General features: G+C 42.4%; 1 protein-coding gene across 3 annotated transcripts in view; it reads left to right on the forward strand.

Annotated features, from left to right (window-relative positions):
* The window catches only part of CDK14 (cyclin dependent kinase 14), a 798,330-nt gene that overhangs the window by 49,185 nt on the left and 728,420 nt on the right, over positions 1-20,725 (forward strand). For 2 of the 3 annotated variants that reach the window (XM_050782869.1, XM_050782873.1), the window contains exon 1: positions 14,138-14,180. The gene's annotated coding sequence lies outside the window, so the exon portion shown is untranslated. Of the gene's footprint in view, positions 1-14,086; positions 14,181-20,725 lie in introns of those variants that run through there. The other variant, XM_050782870.1, reaches the window with a different exon arrangement.

A 20,725-nucleotide genomic window follows, 5' to 3' on the forward strand; every position in this document is an offset into this window, starting at 1 on the left:
CCTCTGACTTTGGGAGAATAGATAGTAGGAGAAGAGAAAGATTTAGATATTTATTCCCTCTACTCACTCAGCCAAACTATGTTTCCTTTACCTTATGAGCACAGTTTCTATTGGGCAATTCTTCAGTTCTCTCTGATTTCAGCCCCTCCACTCCCTGCTCTGTCTCTTCAGTTGCAGGGATGGTAATAGCTTCTCTTCGTTGTTAGTCGCTGGGTGCTTCACCATCTTTGGTTATTGTTACTCTTGACACCCCTCTGTATTTAGTCCCTTCATTGAATTATCTTCAATTTAACCTTCCTGCTGGACTGCTTACTGTCACAGACAGGAATATGGAAGGTAAAGGAAAAGAATACAGGGATTTCTTTACCTTCAAATTTTCGGCACGGAGACCGTGATAGATCTGAACAAAGCTACTATCCAGATTAAAAACATGCAATTTCTGTTGCTGCCAACAGATGGCATTAGTAGTCATACTTGGTTATTTGGGGCCATGAAGTGTTCTGTTCTTGACTCTGTTAGCTGCTGTTCTCTATTTTTAAAAAATGTTTTACAAATATTAACTCCATCCACACCTGATAAATGCAAAACAGTAAGAGTATTGGTAAAAACTATTTTAGCAGGCATACATTTGTTTATGATAAAGCCAAGAATAGAGATTATTCAAAACAGATGGAAAATAGAAAGAAAAGAACAAAGTTCGCATATGCACAAGGAATGAACTTTTGAAAACAGGGATAATTTTAAAGGGACAGAAAAATGTTGTGTCTAATTGTTATGGACTGAATTTTTTTCCTCCCAAAATTCATTTATTGATGGCCTAACCCCTAATGTGGCTATATTTGGAGATAGGGCTTTGAGGAGTTAATTAAGGTTAAATGAAGTCACAAGAATGGGGCCCTAACCCAATAGGACTGGTGTCCTTATGGGAAGAGGAAAAGACAACGGAAGTGTATGTGCACAGAAGAAAGACGACGTGAGGACCCAGCAAAATGGTGGCCCTCTGTGAGCCAAGGAGAGAATCCTCAGGAGAAACCAACCCTGCCAGCAATTTGATCTTGGACTTTTAGTCTCCAGAGAAGTAAATTTGTGAAAAATAAATTTCTGTTATTGAAGCCACCCAATCTGTTGGATTTTGTTATGGCACCCCTAGCAGACTAATACACAAACCCGTGGACAATAATCCCCAAGAGACTAAGTGGCAAAAGCAATGAGAAACATAGTGTTTGCATGTGTGGCTAAAGGCTCAGTATTAATATCAAATGCCCATTAGCATTAGGAGAGGGCTAGGAACTTGTTCCAAAACTGAAAATGCCAAATGACCCTGTGGCTTCTCCCATAGGTGACTGGATGGTTATTGATGCTATGAATCCAATTAGGAAAACTGAAGAAAGAACGAATTTGATGGGGGAAAATGAGTCTGACTTTGGGCACACTGAGTTTGAGGTGTCTTAAGGACATTCAAGTAGAGACATCTGAAAGAACTTGGAATATTAGACTAGGACTAAGGTGATAAATGATTTGGGGATAAAAATTCAATTAACACATATGATTGGGTTTTAGTTTTAGTTTTAGTTTTTTTGAGACAGGGTCCCACTCTGTCACACAGTCTGGAGTGCAGTGTTGTGGTCTCGGCTCACTGTAACCTCGGCCTCCCGGGCTCAAGCAATCCTCTCTCCTCAGCCCCCCAAGTAGTTGGGATTACGGGCACCCACCATCATGCCTGGCTACTTTTTATGTATTTTTTGTAGAGATGGGGTTTTGCCATGTTGCCCAGGCTGGTCTTGAACTCCTGGACTCAAGTGACCCGCCTGCCTTGGCCTCCCAAAGTGCTGGGTTTACAGGCATGAGCCACAGTGCCTGACCTAAAACATATGTATTGAGCACTTACTGTGTGCTAGGCACGGTCTAATGCTTAGGTTACATCAGTGAACAAAAGAGGCAAAAACCCATATCTCATGGAGCTGAAGTTCTGGACAGGAGAAAGAAAAAAACAAAAAGCAATAACATAATGAGTACATTATACAGTATTTAGGAGGCAATTCAATGTCTTAGGGCAACACAGCATGCCAAGGGAATTGGAGATGCTGGTGTGAGGAGGTGCAGGTTGCAATATTCTCTAAGGTCATTCAGGTTAGGTCTCATTGAGAAGATGGCATTTGAACAAAGACTTGAAGGTGAAGGAGGTAGCCAAGGGGCCATCTGAAAAAAGTGTGGTCCAGGAGAGGGAATAACCGCTGAAAAGGCCCTAGGGTGACAGCATGCCTGGTGTATCAGAGAGACAGCAAAGATTCCAGCAAGGTTGTAGACTAATGAAAGAAGAGAAGAGTAATAGATGATGACAGAGCTACAAGGTGGAGGAAGTATCAGGTCACGCAGGCTAGGTCTTTTGTAAGGAGTTTGGGTATTACTCTGAGTGATATGGAAGCTTCCAAATAGAGTTGTTACCTGGTCCTTCATTTTAAAATAATTACTGGCTGCAGTATTACCAATAAGCAGTGAGAAGAAGGAAGGTCAAGGGTGGGAGCAAGGAGACCAGTTGGGGCACAATTGCAGTAACAGAAGAGGAGGTAGAAGTTTGCTAATTTGAAGGTAGAGGTGATTTACTAATGAACTATATGTGGAGTTTCAGAGAATTAAAGGAATCAAGGATGACTTCAAGAGTTTTGGATTGAGAAACAAGAAGGATAAGAAAATGGATTGAAGAAAAGATCATAACTTTCGAATGTATTGAAATGTTTGTTGCCATCTATTTGCATATGTTGAATAGGCATTCTGATATGTTTGACTGGATATGAGGAGTGAGGTTCAAGCTAAAAATATAAATTTGGGAGTGAGCAGCACGTGGATGGTATTTACAGCCATGCTATTGATTGAGATTACCAAGATAATGAATGTACTTAGAAAAGAAAATCAAGAATTCAGTCGAGTTCACACCAATAGTAACAGTTCTTGGAGAAAAGGAGCATCCAAAAAACAAGACTGAGTAGGAGCAACCAGAGAGGTAGGAGGGAATTTAAGAGAGCATGGTGAACTGGAAGCCAAGTGAAAAAGATACCAAGGAAGATGGTATGACAAATTGCACCAGATGGTGTTAATAAGTCAAGGAAGATGATGACTGAGATTTGATCTCCATGTGCTACACTGAGGTTAGCACATGGAGGTCTTTAATGTCCTTGACAAGAGCCATTTTGTTTTTTGTGTATCCATTGTATGTTTTTTGGTTTGAGGTTACCATGAGGCTTGCAAATCCTATCTCATAACCCTTTATTTTAACCTGATAACAACTTTACATTATTTGAGTAAATAAACAAGCAAAACGAACACTGATAAAAACTCTACACCTTAACTTCCCCTGCTTTTTAACTTTTTGTTGTTTCTTTTATATCTTATTGTACTGACTATATCTTGAAGTGTTGTAGTTTTTTTTTTTTTTTTTTTTTTTTTATTGTTTCATCATTTAGTCTTCCTACTTGGTTGGGATAAGAGTAGTTTACAAACCACAGTTACAGTGTTATGATATTCTGTGTTTTTCTGTGTTCTTACTTTTACCAGTGAGTTTTGTATCTTCAGGTGATGATTTATTGCTTATTAATGCCTTTCTTTCTGATTGAAGTACTACTCCCTTTAGCATTTCTTGTAGTACAGGTCTGGTATTGATGAAATCCCTCAGCTTTTGTTTGTATTAGAAAGTCTTTATTTCTCCTTCATGTTTGAAGGATACTTTCACCGTATATACTATTCTAGGATAAAAGGTTATTTTCCTTTAGTACTTTAAATATGTCGGCCAGGCGCAATGCCTCACGCCTGTAATCCCAGCACTTTGGGAGGCTGAGGCAGGCGGATCACGAGGTCAGGAGATCGAGACCATCCTGGCTAACACGGTGAAACCCTGTCTCTACTAAAAAAAAAAAAATACAGAAAAAAATTAGCCGGGCATAGTGGCGGGTGCCTGTAGTCCCAGCTACTCGGGAGGCTGAGGCAGGAGAATGGCGTGAACCCAGGAGGAGGAGCTTGCAGTGAGCAGAGTTCACGCCACTGCACTCTGGCCTGGGCAACAGAGCGAGACTCCATCTTAAATAAATAAATAAATAAATAAATAAATAAATAAATAAGTCATGCCAATCTCTCCTGGCCTGTAAGGTTTCCACTGAAAAAGTTTTGACTTAGAAAAGTCTGTTGCCAAGTGTATTAGAGCTCCATTGTAGGTCATTTGTTTCTTTTCCTTTGCTGCTTTTAGGATCCTTTGTTTATCCAAGAGCCATTTTGGTGGAGTGTGGGGTTAAAGTCTGATTGGAGAGGGTTTAAGCGACAGATGGAGCCAGGTGTGGTGGCTCATGCCTGTAATTCCAGAACTCTGGGAAGCCGAGGTGGGTGGATCACTTGAGGTCAGGAGTTTGAGACCAACCTGGTCAACATGGTAAAACCCCATCTCCATTAAAAATACAAAAATTAACTGGGCATGGTGGCACACACCTGTAGTTCCAGCTACTCAGGAAGCTGAGGCAGGAGAATCACTTGAACTTGGAAGGTGGAGGTTGCAGTGAACCAAGATCCACCACTGCAGTCCAGCTGGGTGACAGAGCGTGACTCCGTCTCAAACAAACAAACAAAAAAAGAGAGAGAGAGAAAGAGACAATTGGATGAGCACTGAAGTAAATAATCAAGAATTCTCTTGAAAAATTTTCTGCCAGGGGGAACAATGAAGTGATTGCTAGTTAAGGAAGTGGCATTAGGACAAGGTATATGAGTGTTTTTAAAGACAGGATTAACAACAGCATATTGACATATTGTGGGGAATGATCCTATAGAGACTGAAAAATGAGGGATGCAGAAGAGCAAGAAGAAAGTTGCTGGAGCAGTATTGTTGGGAAGATGAGTAGGGTGAGATCTAGTGCCCTCAGGCAGTGTGTAGGGAACACTCTCTCTGTGTTTTTCCTCTACTCACGGCACTCATCAACAATCATCAACACAGAAGAAGATTTTGTGACCAAATATGTGGGGCTTTATTCTCCACACACCAAGCAGTGGACACCAGCTCAGTGTCCTCTAATTCAGTTCGGACACTATCTACCCAGAGACAATGTCAGATCCTACAGGTTGAGGGCCCAGTCCCCAAGACTACCCTACCCCCCTCCACCACATACCAGTTGCAAGTATGGGCCTTTGGAACTTCTGACCAACCAGTTTCAAGGTTTTTGTTTTTGTTTTGATTTTTGTTGAGACCGAGTCTTCCTCTGTTGCCCAGGCTAGAGAGCAGTGGCATGCTCTTGGCTCTGTAACCTCCACCTCCTGGGTTCAAGCAATTCTCCGGCCTCAGCCTCCTGGGTAGCTGGGACTACAGGCAGGCACCACCATGCCTCGCTAATTTTTGTTTGTTTGTTTTTTTGTATTTTTAGTAGAGATGGGGTTTCACCATGTTGGCCAGGCTGGTCTCACACTCCTGACCTCAAGTGATCCACCTGCCTTAGCCTCCCAAAGTGCTGGGATTATAGGCGTGTGCCACTATGCCTGACCTCAAGTTGGAGTACTCATAACCCCCTCCTTGGGTTCAATTAATTTGCTAGAGTGGCTCACAAAACTCTGGGAAACACTTACTTACATTTACTGGTTTATTATAAAGGATATTATGAGGGATACAGATGAAGAGACACATACATAGGACAAGGTATGGGGGAAGGGGCATGGAGATTCCATGCCCTCCCTGGTGCACCACCCTCCAGGAACCTCCACATGTTCAGTTATCTGGAAGCTCACTGTACCCTTTCCTCTTGAGTTTTTATGGAAGCTTCATGATGTCAGCATTCCTTCTCCCAGGATATAGGGTCAGACCCTCTCATGGGAGGGTCTTAAGACCCACAATCAGAAAGTCAGGGAAGCATTGGAGTCCTGCCTTGAAGCAGGAGAAGGTCGGAGTCCCACCCATGAGGCCTCACACACCCAACATTATCACAAAAGACTGTAACAAGGGCAATGGGAGTTAGGAACCAGGAATTGTAGATGAAAACCAATATATAACATGACACCACAGGCAGGTTTGGCTTTGAAATGGAGTATGAAGGAAAGCAGAAATGTGAGTGCAAACATGGGTAAATATTGAGGTGGAGGCTGGGGAAATTTCCTTCTGGCTGGTTTCATTTTTTCTGAGGAAGCATAAACAGGTCATCAGCTAAGAGTGGTTTGGAAGTGTGACAAGTGGCACTTGTTATGTTGGGGGGTGTGTGAGATTGCTGATTCCAAGTTGGCCAGAGTTGGGGCTACCTTCCTTCTCTGGGCAGGATGGTACTTTTGATGAGGCAATGAAACCTCAGTCACAAGGCACTAAGACACTGAGGCCAGCTCAAGGGTTTCAGGCATCATGGGTTGTGATGTCACTTTCTCAACCCTCTGCCTAAGGTGGGATGTTGCAACTCCCTGAATGGATTCAGGAACCCAGAGCTGGTGAGATACACATTTGGGCCAGGGGAGGAAGCAGTAGGCATACCAAGGTGATGCTCTGATGGAGGGGATGTCCTGATATTTTTTTTTTCTTTTTTTTTCTTTTTTTTTTTTTTTATTATACTTTAAGTTCTAGGGTACATGTGCATAACGTGCAGGTTTGTTACATATGTATACTTGTGCCATGTTGGTGTGCTGCACCCATCAACCTGTCAGCACCCATCAACTCGTCATTTACATCAGGTATAACTCCCAATGCAATCCCTCCCCCCACTCCCCATAATAGGCCCTGTGTATGATGTGCCCCTTCTGGAGTCCAAGTGATCTCATTGTTCAGTTCCCACCTATGAGTGAGAACATGCAGTGTTTGGTTTTCTGTTCTTGCGATAGTTTGCTGAGAATGATGGTTTCCAGCTGCATCTATATCCCTACAAAGGACATGAACTCCTCCTTTTTTATGGCTGCATAGTATTCCATGGTGTATATGTGCCCACATTTTCTTAATCCAGTCTGTCACTGATGGACATTTGGGTTGATTCCAAGTCTTTGCTATTGTGAATAGTGCCGCAATGAACATACGTGTGCATGTGTCTTTATAGCAGCATGATTTATAATCCTTTGGGTATACCCAGTAATGGGATGTCTGGGTCCTATGGTACTTCTAGTTCTAGATCCTTGAGGAATTGTCATACTGTTTTCCATAATGGTTGAACTAGTTTACAATCCCACCAACAGTGTAAAAGTGTTCCTATTTCTCCACATTCTCTCCAGCACCTGTTGTTTCCTTTTTAATGATTGCCATTCTAACTGGTGTGAGACGGTATCTCATGGTGGTTTTGATTTGCATTTCTCTGATGGCCAGTGATGACGGGCATTTTTTTATGTGTCTTTTGGCTGTATGAATGTCTTCTTTTGAGAAAGGTTTGTTCATACCCTTAGCCCACTTTTTGATGGGGTTGTTTTTTTCTTGTAAATTTGTTTGAGTTCTTCGTAGGTTCTGGATATTAGCTCTTTGTCAGATGAGTAGATTGCACAAATTTTCTCCCATTCTGTAGGTTGCCTGTTCACTCTGATGGTAGTTTCTTTTGCTGTGCAGAAGCTCTGTAGTTTAATTAGATCCCATTTGTCAATTTTGGCTTTTGTTGTCATTGCTTTTGGTGTTTTAGACATGAAGTCCTTGCCCATGCCTATGTCCTGAATGGTATTACCTAGGTTTTCTTCTAGGGTTTTTATGGTATTAGGTCTAACATTTAAGTCTCTAATACTTCTTGAATTAATTTTCATATAAGGAGTAAGGAAAAGATCCAGTTTCAGCTTTCTACTTATGGCTAACCAATTTTCCCATCACCATTTATTAAATAGGGAATCCTTTCCCCATTTCTTGTTTTTCTCAGGTTTGTCAAAGACCAGATGATTGTAGATGTGTTATTTCTGAGGGCTCTGTTCAGTTCCATTGGTCTATATCTCTGTTTTGGTACCAGTACCATGCTGCTTTTGTTACTCTACCCTTGTAGTATAGTTTGAAGTCAGGTAGCGTGATGCCTCCAGCTTTGTTCTTTAGGCTTAGGATTGTCTTGGCAATGCAGGCTCTTTTCTGGTTCCATATGAACTTTAAAGTAGTTTTTTCCAATTCTGTGAAGAAACTCATTGGTAGCTTGATGGGGATGGCATTGAATCTATAAATTACCTTGGGCACTATGGCCATTTTCATGATATTGATTCTTCCTATCCATGAGCATGGAATGTTCTTCCATTTGTTTGTGTCCTCTTTTATTTCACTGAGCAGTGGTTTGTAGTTCTCTTTGAAGAGGTCCTTTACATCCCTTGTAAGTTGGATTCCTAGGTATTTTATTCTCTTTGAAGCCATTGTGGAAAGTTCATTCATGATTTGGCTCTCTGTTTGTCTGTTACTGGTATATAAGAATGCTTGTGATTTTTGCACATTAATTTTGTATCCTGAGACTTTGCTGAAGTTGCTTATCAGCTTAAGGAGATTTTGGGCTGAGATGATGGGGTTTTCTAAATATACAATCATGTCATCTGCAAACAGGGATAATTTGACTTCTTCTTTTCCTAACTGAATACCCTTGATTTCTTTCTCTTGCCTGATTGCCCTAGCCAGAACTTCCAACACTATGTTGAATAGGAGTGGTGAGAGAGGGCATCCCTGTCTTGTGCCAGTTTTCAAAGGGAATGCTTCCAGTTTTTGCCCATTCAGTATGATATTGGCTGTGGGTTTGTCATAAATAGCTCTTATTACTTTGAGATACGTTCCATCAATACTGAATTTATTGAGCGTTTTTAGCATGAAGGCTGTTGAATTTTGTCAAAGGCCTTTTCTGCATCTATTGAGTTAATCATGTGGTTTTTGTCTTCGGTTCTGTTTATATGCTGGATTACGTTTCTTGATTTGCATATGTTGAACCAGCCTTGTATCCCAGGGATGAAGCCCTCTTGATTGTGGTGGATAAGCTTTTTGATGTGCTGCTGGATTCAGTTTGCTAGTATTTTATTGAGGATTTTTGCATCGATGTTCATCAGGGATTGGTCTAAAATTATCTTTTTTTGTTGTGTCTCTGCCAAGCCTTGGTATCAGGATGATGATGGCCTCATAAAATGAGTTAGGGAGGATTCCCTCTTTTTCTATTGATTGGAATAATTTCAGAAGCAACGGTACCAGCTCCTCCTTGTAACTCTGGTAGATTTCAGCTGTGAATCCATCTGGTCCTGGACTTTTTTTGGTTGGTAGGCTATTAATTATTGCCTCAATTTCAGAGCCTGCTATTGGTCTATTCAGGGATTCAACTTCTTCCTGGTTTAGTCTTGGGAGAGTGTAAGTGTCCAGGAAATTATCCATTTTTTCTAGATTTTCTAGTTTATTTGCATAGAGATGTTTATAGTATTCTCTGATGGTAGTTTGTATTTCTGTGGGGTTGGTGGTGATATCCTCTTTATCATTTTTTATTGCATCTTTTTGATTCTTCTCTCTTTTCTTCTTTATTAGTCTTGCTAGCAGTCTATCAATTTTGTTGATCTTTTCAAAAAACCTACTCCTGGATTCATTGATTTTTTGGAGGGTTTTTTGTGTCTCTATCTCCTTCAGTTCTGCTCTGATCTTAGTTATTTCTTGCCTTCTGCTAGCTTTTGAATGTATTTGCTCTTGCTTCTCTAGTTCTTTTAACTGTGATGTTAGAGTGTCAATTTTAGAGCTTTCCAGCTTTCTCTTGTGGGCATTTAGTGCTATAAATTTCCCACTACACACTGCTTTAAATGTGTCCCAGAGATTCTGGTAAGTTGTATCTTTGTTCTCATTGGTTTCAAAGAGTATCTTTATTTCTGCCTTCATTTCGTTATGTACCCAGTAGTCATTCAGGACCAGGTTATTCAGTTTCCATGTAGTTGAGCGGTTTTGATTGAGTTTCTTAGTCCTGAGTTCTAGTTTGATTGCACTGTGGTCTGAGAGGCAGTTTGTTATAATTTCTGTTCTTGTACATTTGCTGAGGAGTGCTTTACTTCCAATTATGTGGTCAATTTTGGAACAAGTGCGATGTGGTGCTGAGAAGAATGTATATTTTGTTGATTTGGGGTGGAGAGTTCTGTAGATGTCTACTAGGTCCACTTGGTGCAGAGTTGAGTTCAATTCCTGGATATCCTTGTTAACTTTCTGTCTCGTTGATCTGTCTAATGTTGACAGTGGGGTGTTGAAGTCTCCCATTATTATTGTATGGGAGTCTAAGTCTCTTTGTAAGTCTCTAATGTCTTGCTTTATGAATCTGGGTGCTCCTGTATTGGGTGCATATATATTTAGGATAGTTAGCTCTTCCTATTGAATTGATCCCTTCACCATTATGTAGTGGCCTTCTTTATCTCTTCTGATCTTTGATGGTTTCAAGTCTGTTTTATCAGAGACTAGAATTGCAACCCCTGCTTTTTTTGTTCTCCATTTGCTTGGTAGATCTTCCTCCATCCCTTTATTTTGAGCCTATGTGTGTCTCTGCATGTGAGATGGGTCTCCTGAATACAGCAAAGTGATGGGTCTTGACTCTTTATCCAGTTTGCCAGTCTGTGTCTTTTAATTGGAGCATTTAGTCCATTTACATTTAAGGTTAATATGGTTATGTGTGAACTTGATCCTGTCATTATGATATTAACTGGTTATTTTGCTCGTTAGTTGATGCAGTTTCTTCCTAGCATTGATGGTCTTTACATTTTGGCATGTTTTTGCAATGGCTGGTACCGGTTGTTCCTTTCCATGTTGAGTGCTTCCTTCAGGGTCTCTTGTAAGGCAGGCCCGGTGGTGACAAAATCTCTAAGCATTTGCTTATCTGTAAAGGATTTTATTTCTCCTTCACTTATGAAACTTAGTTTGGCTGCATATGAAATTCTGGGTTGAAAATTCTTTTCTTTAAGAATGTTGAATATTGGCGCCCACTGTCTTCTGGCTTATAGAGTTTCTGCTGAGAGATCTGCTGTTAGTCTGATCAGCTTCCCTTTGTGGGAAACCTGACCTTTCTCTCTGGCTTCCCTTAACATTTTTTCCTTCATTTCAAGTTTGGTGAATCTGACAATTATGTGTCTTGGAGTTGCTCTTCTCGAGGAGTATCTTTGTGGCGTTCTCTGTATTTCCTGAATTTGAATGTTGGCCTGCCTTACCAGGTTGGGGAAGTTCTCCTGGATGATATCCTGAAGAGTGTTTTCCAACTTGGTTCCATTTTCCCCCTCACTTTCAGGCATAGACGTAGATTTGGTCTTTTCACATAATCCCATACTTCTTGAAGGCTTTCTTTTTCCTCTTTTTTCTTTAGACTTCTCTTCTCGCTTCATTTCATTCATTTGATCCTCAATCGCTGATACTCTTTCTTCCAGTTGATCGAGATGGTTACTGAAGCTTGTGCATTTGTCACCTATTTCTCGTGTCATGGTTTTTATCTCTGTCAGTTCGTTTATGGCCTTCTCTGCATTGATTATTCTAGTTATCCATTCTTCCATTCTTTTTTCAAGATTTTTAGTTTCTTTGCGCTGGGTACATAATCCCTCTTTTAGCTCTGAGAAGTTTGATGGACTGAAGCCTTCTTCTCTCAACTCGTCAAAGTCATTCTCCGTCCAGCTTTGATCAGTTGCTGGCGATGAGCTGCGTTCATTTAGAGGGGGAGATGCGCTCTTATTTTTTGAATTTCCAGCTTTTCTGCCCTGCTTTTTCCCCATCTTTGTGATTTTAACTGCCTTTGGTCTTTGATGATGGTGACGTACTGATGGGGTTTTGTGTCCTTCCTGTTTGTTAGTTTTCCTTCTAACAGTCAGGACTCTCAGCTGTAGGTCTGTTGGAGATTGCTTGAGGTCCACTCCAGACCCTGTTTGCCTGGGTATCAGCAGCAGAGACTGCAGAAGATAGAATATTGCTGAACAGCAAGTGTACCTGTCTGATTCTCCCTTTGGAAGCTTTGTCTCAGGGGTATACCCCACCGTGTGAGGTGTGGAGTGTTGGTCTGCCCCTAGTGGGGGATGTCTACCAGTTAGGCTACTCATGGGTCAGGGACCCACTTGAGCAGGCAGTCTGTCCGTTCTCAGATCTCACCCTCCATGTTGGGAGATCCACTGCTCTCTTCAAAGCTGTCAGACAGAGTCATTTGCATCTGCAGAGGTTTCTGCTGCTTTTTTTTGTTTGTTTGTTTAGCTGTGCCCTGTCCCCAGAGGTGGAATCTACAGAGACAGGCAGGCCTCCTTGAGCTGCTGTGGGCTCCACCCAGTTCGAGCTTCCCAGCAGCTTTGTTTACCCACTTAAGCCTCAGCAATGGCAGGCGCCCCTCCCCCAGCCTTGCTGCTGCCTTGCTGTTAGATCGCAGACTGCTGTGCTAGCAATGAGGGAGGCTCCGTGGGCATGGGACCCTCCTGGCCAGGTGTGGGATATAATCTCTAGGTGTGCCGTTTGCTAAGACCCTTGGTAAAGTGCAGTATTGGGGTGGGAGTTACCCGATTTTCCAGGTGTTGTGTGTCTCAGTTCCCCTGGCTATGAAAAGCGATTCCCTTCCCGCTTGCGCTTCCCAAGTGAGGCGATGCCTCGCCCTGCTTCAGTTCTCGCTGGTCGGGCTGCAGCAGCTGACCAGCACTGATTGTCCCACACTCCCTAGTGAGATGAACCTGGTACCTCAGTTGAAAATGCAGAAATCACCCGTCTTCTGTGTTGCTCATGCTAGGAGCGATCTTTTCTACTATTCTACTCTAGAAATTAAGGATCTCTGGTAGCAGACAATAATCACAATTTTCTGTTCTTAATTTAGGACAATGTCAGAAAACTTTCCATATATCTATATCGATATTATTTTATTTTATTTTATTTTATGTTTTGAGAAGGAGTTTCGCTGTTGTTGCCCAAGCAACAAGATTTTGCAATGGCACAATCTCAACTCACCGCAACCTCTACCTCCCAGGTTCAAGTGATTCTCCTGCCTCAGCCTCCAGAGTAGCTGGGATTACAGGCATGCGCTACCATGCCTGGCTAATTTTGCATTTTTAGTAGAGACAGGGTTTCTCCGTGTTGGTCAGACTTGTCTCAAACTCCCAACTTCAGGTGATCCACTCGCCTCAACCTTCCAAAGTGCTGGGATTACAGGCATAAGCCACCGTGCCTGGTTCCCTTATATTTTAGATAGATAGATAGATAGATAGATAGATAGATAGATAGATAATGTTTGTATATTTTGCAAATGTGTGTATGTGTGTGTTTGTATATATAAATACAAAACATACATATGTGGAAATGTACTTGTAGATAGGAGAAGCAAGAGAGCAAACATGATTTATGAACAAAAGGAGCTTTATACATGGGATTTGTAGACTCACATTGTCCCCTTCCTCATTGCGGATATTGAGATCAACTCCAGGAAAGGGCATGAGAACCTTCCTTAAGAACAATAATTGCAAATCTGTTACCATCATCTTTCCTGCCTATCAGGAGTCTTTATATGTTACTGTCAAGGGATGCTCAAGAGACAGAAACCATAACTCAAACTGGCTTAAGCAAAAGGTGAATTTATTGACTTGGATAGTGGTAATGGAACAACCTGACTCCAGGCACAATCTGATCCAGTGTCCAGATGGATCACCAGAACCTGTTTCTTTTTCTGAAGCAACTCCATTTTCATGCTGGCTCTCTCCTTATGAAGTGGAGTTTTCTAATAAGCAGTTGCCAAGACAGGATTAGATATGGTTATGGTTTGGGTCTCCATGTATCAATGCAACTCAGGCCCTGTATCCAGTAATTTTTAAAATGTTAGGTATTCCACTTTTCCTAGTGTACAGACCCCTTAGTAAGTGGTGGTAATTTCCTTTGGGGAAGCACTGGGAGAATTATAATATATATTTCTAGCAATGTTGCAGAGTCCCTTCTAGGAACCTGGCCACCTCTTCATTCAATGGGTCTGGATCTGAAAATTAACTAAAGTTTGGGAAGTGAGTGATGTGGTTTGGCTGTATCCCCACCTAAATCTCATCTTGACTTGTAGCTCCCATAATCCCCACATGTTGTGGGAGGGACCCAGTGGGAGGTAATTAAATCGTGTGGTGGTTATCCCAATGCTGCTGTTCTCATGATATTGAGTAAGTTATCACAAGATCTGATGATTTTATAAAGGGCTTTTCCTTCTTTGCTCAGCATTTCTTCCTGCTGCCATGTGAAGAAGAACATATTTGCTTCCGCTTCTGCCATGACTGGAAGTTTCCTGAGGCTTCCTCAGCCATATGGAACTGTGAGTCAATTAAACCACTTTCCTTTATAAATTACCCATTCTCAGATATGTCCTTATAGCAGGGTGAGAATGGACTAATATAGTAAATTGGTACCGGGTAGTGACGTACTCCTGTAAAGATACCTGAAAATGTGAAAGTGACTTTGGAACTAGGTAACAGGCAGAGGTTGGAACAGTTTGGAGGCTTAGAAGAAGAGAGGAAGATGTTGGAAAGTTTGGAACTTCCTAGAGACTCGTTGAATGCCTTTGACCAAAATGCTGATAGTCATATGGACAATGGAGTCCAGGCTGAGGTGGTCTCAGATGGAGATGAGGAACTTGTTGGGAACTGGCATAAAGGTGACTCTTGCTATGTTTTAGCAAAGAAACTCTTGGCATTTTGCCCCTGCCCTAGAGATCTGTGGAATTTTAACTTGAGAGAAATAATTTAGAGTATCCAGTAGATGAAATTTCTAAGCAGCAAAGCATTCAAGAGGTGTCTTTGGTGCTGTTAAATGCATTCAGTTTTATGTATTCACAAAGATATGGTTTGGAATTGAAACATATGTATAAAAGGGAAGCAGAGCATGAAAGTTCAAAATATTTGCAGCCTGACAATGTGATAGAAAAGAAAAACCCGTGTTCATTCGGAGGAGAAATTCAAGCTGGCTGCAGAAATTTGCATAAGTAATGAGGAGCCAAATGTTGATCACCAAGATGATGGGGGGAAATGTCTCCACAACATATCAGATGTCTTCATGGCAGCCCCTCCCATCACAGGCCCAGAGGCCTAGGAGGAAAAAGTGGCTTTGTTGGCTAGGCCTGGGGTCTTGCTGCTTTGTGCAGTCTAGAGGCATAGTGCCTGCATCCCAGCTGTGGCTAAAAGGGGCCAACATAGAGCTCAGGCTGTTGCTTCAGAGGGTGCAAGCCCCAAGCCTTGGCAGCTCCCACATAGTGTTGGGCCTGTGGGTGCACAGAAATCAAGAATTCAGGGTTGGAACCTCAGCCTAGATGTCAGAGGATGTATGGTAATCCCTGGATGAGCAGGCAGAAGTTTGCACAGGGGTGGACCCCTCATAGTGAACCTCTGCTAGGCCAGTGCAGAAGGGAAATGTGCAGTCAGAGCCCCCACACAGAGTCCCCACTAGGGCACTGCCTAGTGGAGCTGCAAGAAGAGGGTGGCCATCTTCCAGACCCCAGAATGGTAGCTCCACCAACAATTTGCATCATGCACCTGGAATAGCTGCAGACACTCAACACCAACCCATGAAGGCAACCAAGAAGGGGGCTGTACCCTGCAAAGCCACAGGGGTGGAGCTGCCCAAGGCTGTGGGAGCCCACCTCTTGCATCAGCATGATCTGGTTGTGAGACATACAGTCAAAGGAGATCATTTGGTGCTTTAAGATTTGACTGCCCTGCTGGATTTCAGACTTGCATGGGCCTGTAGCCCCTTCATTTTGGCTAATTTCTCCCATTTGGAACTGGTGTATTTACCCAGTATCCATATTCCCATTGTATCTAAGAAGTAACTAACTTTCTTTTGATTTTACAGGCTCATAGACAAAAGTGACTTGGCTTGTCTCAGATGAGACTTTGGACTTGGACTTTTGAGTTAATGCTGAAATGAGTTAAGACTTTGGGTGACAGTTGGGAAGGGATAAATGTGTTTTGAAATGTGAGGACATGAGGTTTGGAAGGGTTCAGGGGCAGAATGATATGCTTTGGCTGTGTCCCACCCAAATCTCATCTTGAATTGTTGTTCTCATAATCCCCACATGTCATGGGAGGGACCTGGTGGGAGGTGATTGAATCATGGGGCTGGTTACCCCCATGCTGCTGTTCTTGTGATAGTGAGTGAGTTCTCATGAGATCTGATGGTTTTATAGGGGCTTTTCCCTCTTAGTTTGGCACTTCTCCTTCCTGCCACCATGTGAAGCAGGATGTGTTTGCTTTCCCTTCTGCCATGATTGTAAGTTTCCTGAGGCCTCCCCATCCATGCTGAACTGTAAATCAATTAAACCTTTCCTTTATAAATTACCGAGTCTTATATATGTCCTTATAGCAGTGTGAGAATGGACTAATACAGTGAGCAAGGGATCATGACTGTTTATCAGGGTCATTGTCATCAGCTTCCTACTCCTCCATCATTGCCCTTTTCTGGTTGTGGATGTTAAACATCTCCCTTGCTGGCTACTCCCCTGTTTTGCCCCTAGAGGTGCCATGGTCTCTTAACCATCTCTATACCTTGCTGTAGGCCAGGCTTCCATTGACCACCCCTCTGATCTTGGTGGTTGTGAGATTCTGGCTTCTTTCATTTACGTGCCATGACCTGATCACTATTACTTTGGAGGCCCCAGTATTCCCATTGGATATTAACAATTGCAGCTCTGTGACTGCCTCTATTGTCAGTCTTGGCCTGCAGAAGAAAGCTACTGAACTTCTCAGTGATGCAAGTGCCCTTCTTACCAGCACATTCCTGATTTCCTTGGTGAATGGTGTTTCCTCTGAACTCTCCCCTGGAACATAGTTATCTTGTAATTTTTCTGACCTCACATAATATAGCCACTCCAGCAAGCCTACTTCTCCTTCTCAGCCTTTTTATTCCTTCCTCTTCCTCCTGCCTAGGCAACTCAGGCATTTCCACTTTGCTCAGTGTTGGATCACTTTCTTAGGCTTCTAAAAGCCATTCTAACAATGAGTTAGCACTGTCCCCTGGGTATTACCAGGCCATTAAATTTCATGTCCTACAAAAGTACTTCCAAGTCAAAGAAACCTTGCTTGTTCAGTTTCATATTCTAGCCCCCTGTTCAAACACCCTCAAAATTCAGTATTGATGGCCCTCATTGGCTAGTTTATACCTTGGAATATAATTTCTTTCCTCCCTTATTAGGCTCAGCATGTCCCCCACTGGATTTAACCCTAGTTATTGGCCTAGCAGCCAAGAGAAGAGGTAGGGGTTCTCCTGAGAGGACACCTATTAAGATACACTTACTGCGTTTTCCAGCAGAAGGGTTGGCCACTCCTGCAAGTTCTTAGATTCCTGGAGGATCTGCAGAGTCAACCTTAGCAGTATCTATCCATTCACCAAGGCCATCAGGAATGTGCTGGTAAAAAGGGCACCAACATCATTAAAAAATTCAGCAGCTCCCCTCTGCAAGCCAAAACTGACAGTAGAGGCAGTCACAGAGCTGAACTCATTAACATCCATGGGGATAGTGGGGTTCTTAAAGTAATAGAGTAATAATGTTTCACCACAGAAGCTGTTTCAGGATTCCGTTTTCCCAACTCAAGCTCTTACCTTTAGCATACAGACCTGCCTGGCTGGTATAATCTAAGTGCCTCTGGAGCTCTGTAACTATCATATCCTCAATCTGCTGCTAGCTTTCTCCATTCTTCCACTACTGGAGATAAGGGCTGCTAAAGATACCTTCTAGCTTTCATACTTAACCTTTAACTGCCAATCAAAGGCATGTGGTTTATGATTGTCCCTCTGCAAGGCATCAGTACTACTCTGTAACCAACCAACTCTGTTGTCCTTGCAGGCACTGTCCCGCTATATCTTTCAAATGCTTCAATTATTACACTAACCAGGGGATTCCCAATTACTAGTTTGTTTTCCTAGGTAGAAAACCTTTCATCACCATGAAGTCTTTAACAATGCAGCTGCCATCTCTTCCTAGGAGTTATCCATACTCCACATACTGCTCAATATGGTATCTTCTTTGTCCATCGGAGAGTAAGTAAACACATCTCAAAATTTTATCTTACCACTGGTTCTGTCAGAACACTCAGTAGCATTTGTATTAGCTCAAGTCCTTCAAGATCTGCTAAGATGGGATTAGAAGTCCAAGAGTTTTACTTGGGAAACAAAAAAAATAAAGGGGAGGCCAGGCACAGTAGCTCATGCCTGTAATCCCAGCACTTTGGGAGGCCGAGGTGGGCTGATCACCTGAGGTCAGGAGTTTGAGACCAGCCTGACCAACATGGAGAAACCCCGTCTCTACTAAAAAAAAAAATACAGAATTAGCCAGGTGTTGGGGCACATGCCTGTAATCCCAGCTATTCAGGAGGCTGGGAGAGGAGAATTGCTTGAACCCAGGAGGTGGAGGTTGCCGTGAGCTGAGATCATGCCATTGCACTCCAGCCTGGGCAGCAAGAGAGAGCAAAACTCCATCTTAAAAAAAAAGAAAGTAAAAAATAAGAGGGAAGGAGCTAGTACAGGTGAGAACCTTCAAACAGCAATGCAGGTCTGACACTGGTGAAGAAGAGAGAGGAAAAGAGGAAGGAGAATTTGGTTGGTAGAGTTTCAAAGTGCAGCACAGTTCTAAGAAAATTTCAACTACCTTGATGGGGAATTTTCCAGCCAAGATCTCCCACTAAAAGTATCCCATATTAGTATCCCTTCTATGTTTAGTCTTGGCTGAAAGTAGCTTGTAGGAAGCATGACCTTGGGATAAATATGGTGGATACATCTGAGGGACAGCAGCTGAGTCCATCAGTCACTTTTACTTTGATATGGGCATTTTTATGGCCATATTTCACATAGTCTTTTTCTTTTTATCATTATTATCATTGTCAGACAGGGTCTTGTTCTGTTGCCTAGGCTGGGGTGTAGTGGTGCAATCTCCGTTCACTGCAACTTCTGTCTCCTGGGCTCAAGTGATCCTTGTACCTCAGCCTCATGAGTAGCTGGGACTCTAGGTGCACACCACCATGCTGGCTAACTTTTTGTATTTTTTTTTTGTAGAGACAGGGTTTCACAATGTTGTTCAGGCTGGTCTTGAACTCCTGGATTCAAGCAATCTACCTGCTTCAGCCTCCCAAAGTGCTAGGATTACAGGCATAAGCCAACATGCCTGGTTCCCACATAGACTTATGAGGGCTTTTAGCAGTTACACAGAATAAGTCCTTCCAAGTTTGAATCCAGAGGAAGACAGGCATCTTTATCCTAGCATTCCTAGCAAAAGCTCTGAGATTGAGTTGGATTAGACCAGCCTAGGTCATGTGCCCACTCCTGAGCCCACTCCTGAGCCCACTCCTGAGCCAGCATGGTGGCCAGGGAAGTTTTATGACCTGCTTTGCTCAGATGTAGTTTTCATGTCCTGCTTCCAAGGTAGGAGTTGGAACTCCACCCACACTGTGAGAACTGAGAGGCAGTGAGGGGCAGGTCTCCAAGAAGCAATATGCACATAGAATATATGTATTTTTCATTTTAATGGCTGCTGCAGTGATGCTTTCTAAAGACACTGTAACAATTTACAGTTCCACCAAAAAGTATAATAGTACTTTTTCCCCCACAACTTCACCAATGATATCTTAGTTTTCTTTATAAATGCTTGCCTACCTGATGTTTACATTATTAGTTTTAATTTATAATTTCCTAGTTCCTAGTACTAGTGTTGCTAAACAATTTTTTTCATGTATTCATTGGCTACTTGGATTTACTTTTCTGTCAATGGATTCTCCACATCTCTTGTCCATTTTCCTATTGTTTATCTTTTGTCCTTTTTTTGGTCAGTTTATAAAAGCACTTTTTTTATGTTATAGCTAATAACCCTCTGTCTGTCAGCTGCATTGCAAATGGGTAAAGAAAAAGTAGCCTGGAACTCTGCACATCTTCTCCTCCTCCATCTTTATTGTCCATACTTGACCCATAGTCCTCAGGATGCAGTCGAGATCAATATGCCAGGAATACTATGGGAAAACTCCATCTTTTTTTTTTCTAATTTTTTAAAATAATTTTTTTAGAGACAAGGTCTTGCTCTGCTGCCTAGACTGGAGTGTGCTGATGCAATCATAGCTCACTGCAGCCTCGAACGTCTTGGCTCAAGCGATCTTCCCACCTCATTTTTTTTTTTTTTTTTTTTTTAGACGGAGTCTGGCTCTGTGGCCCAGGCTGGAGGTGCAGTGGCCAGATCTCAGCTCACTGCAAGCTCCGCCTCCCGAGTTTACGCCATTCTCCTGCCTCAGCCTCCCGAGTAGCTGGGACTACAGGCGCCCACCACCTCGCCCGGCTAGTTTTTTGTATTTTTTAGTAGAGGCGGGGTTTCACCGTGTTAGCCAGGATGATCTCGATCTCCTGACCTTGTGATCCGCCCGTCTCGGCCTCCCAAAGTGCTGGGATTACAGGCTTCAGCCACCGCGCCCAGCCCCCACCTCATCATTTTTGAAAAACAGAATGAGATAATTCCTGGTCAAGGACAAGTTTTCATCACCCACCTCTACCCCTCCCCCGCCACACACACTGGGGCAAGATTGCTCAAATTTCAGTCATTCTGGAACCACTTCCCCAAGTTTTGCCATATCCTTTAAGTTGTGTACTATTTATATTTATGAAAATTGTCCTTTTTTGCATAGATTCATTTTAAAAGCGTATATTGTTGCTATTACATCATTGTAACTACTGGTTATATTTTTCCAATACGCATTAAAATAAATTCATAACTATGAAAATAAAAGACATTTATGTACTACCCAAACATAACCTTCAGGAAACTGCATTAGAGCACGTCAAGAGGATCACCAGGCTAGTCAAGGACAAGACCAAGGCTTTACAGAGCTGTGA

The sequence above is a fragment of the Macaca thibetana genome, chromosome 3 (assembly GCF_024542745.1).
Source record: "Macaca thibetana thibetana isolate TM-01 chromosome 3, ASM2454274v1, whole genome shotgun sequence".
NCBI lineage: Eukaryota > Metazoa > Chordata > Mammalia > Primates > Cercopithecidae > Macaca > Macaca thibetana.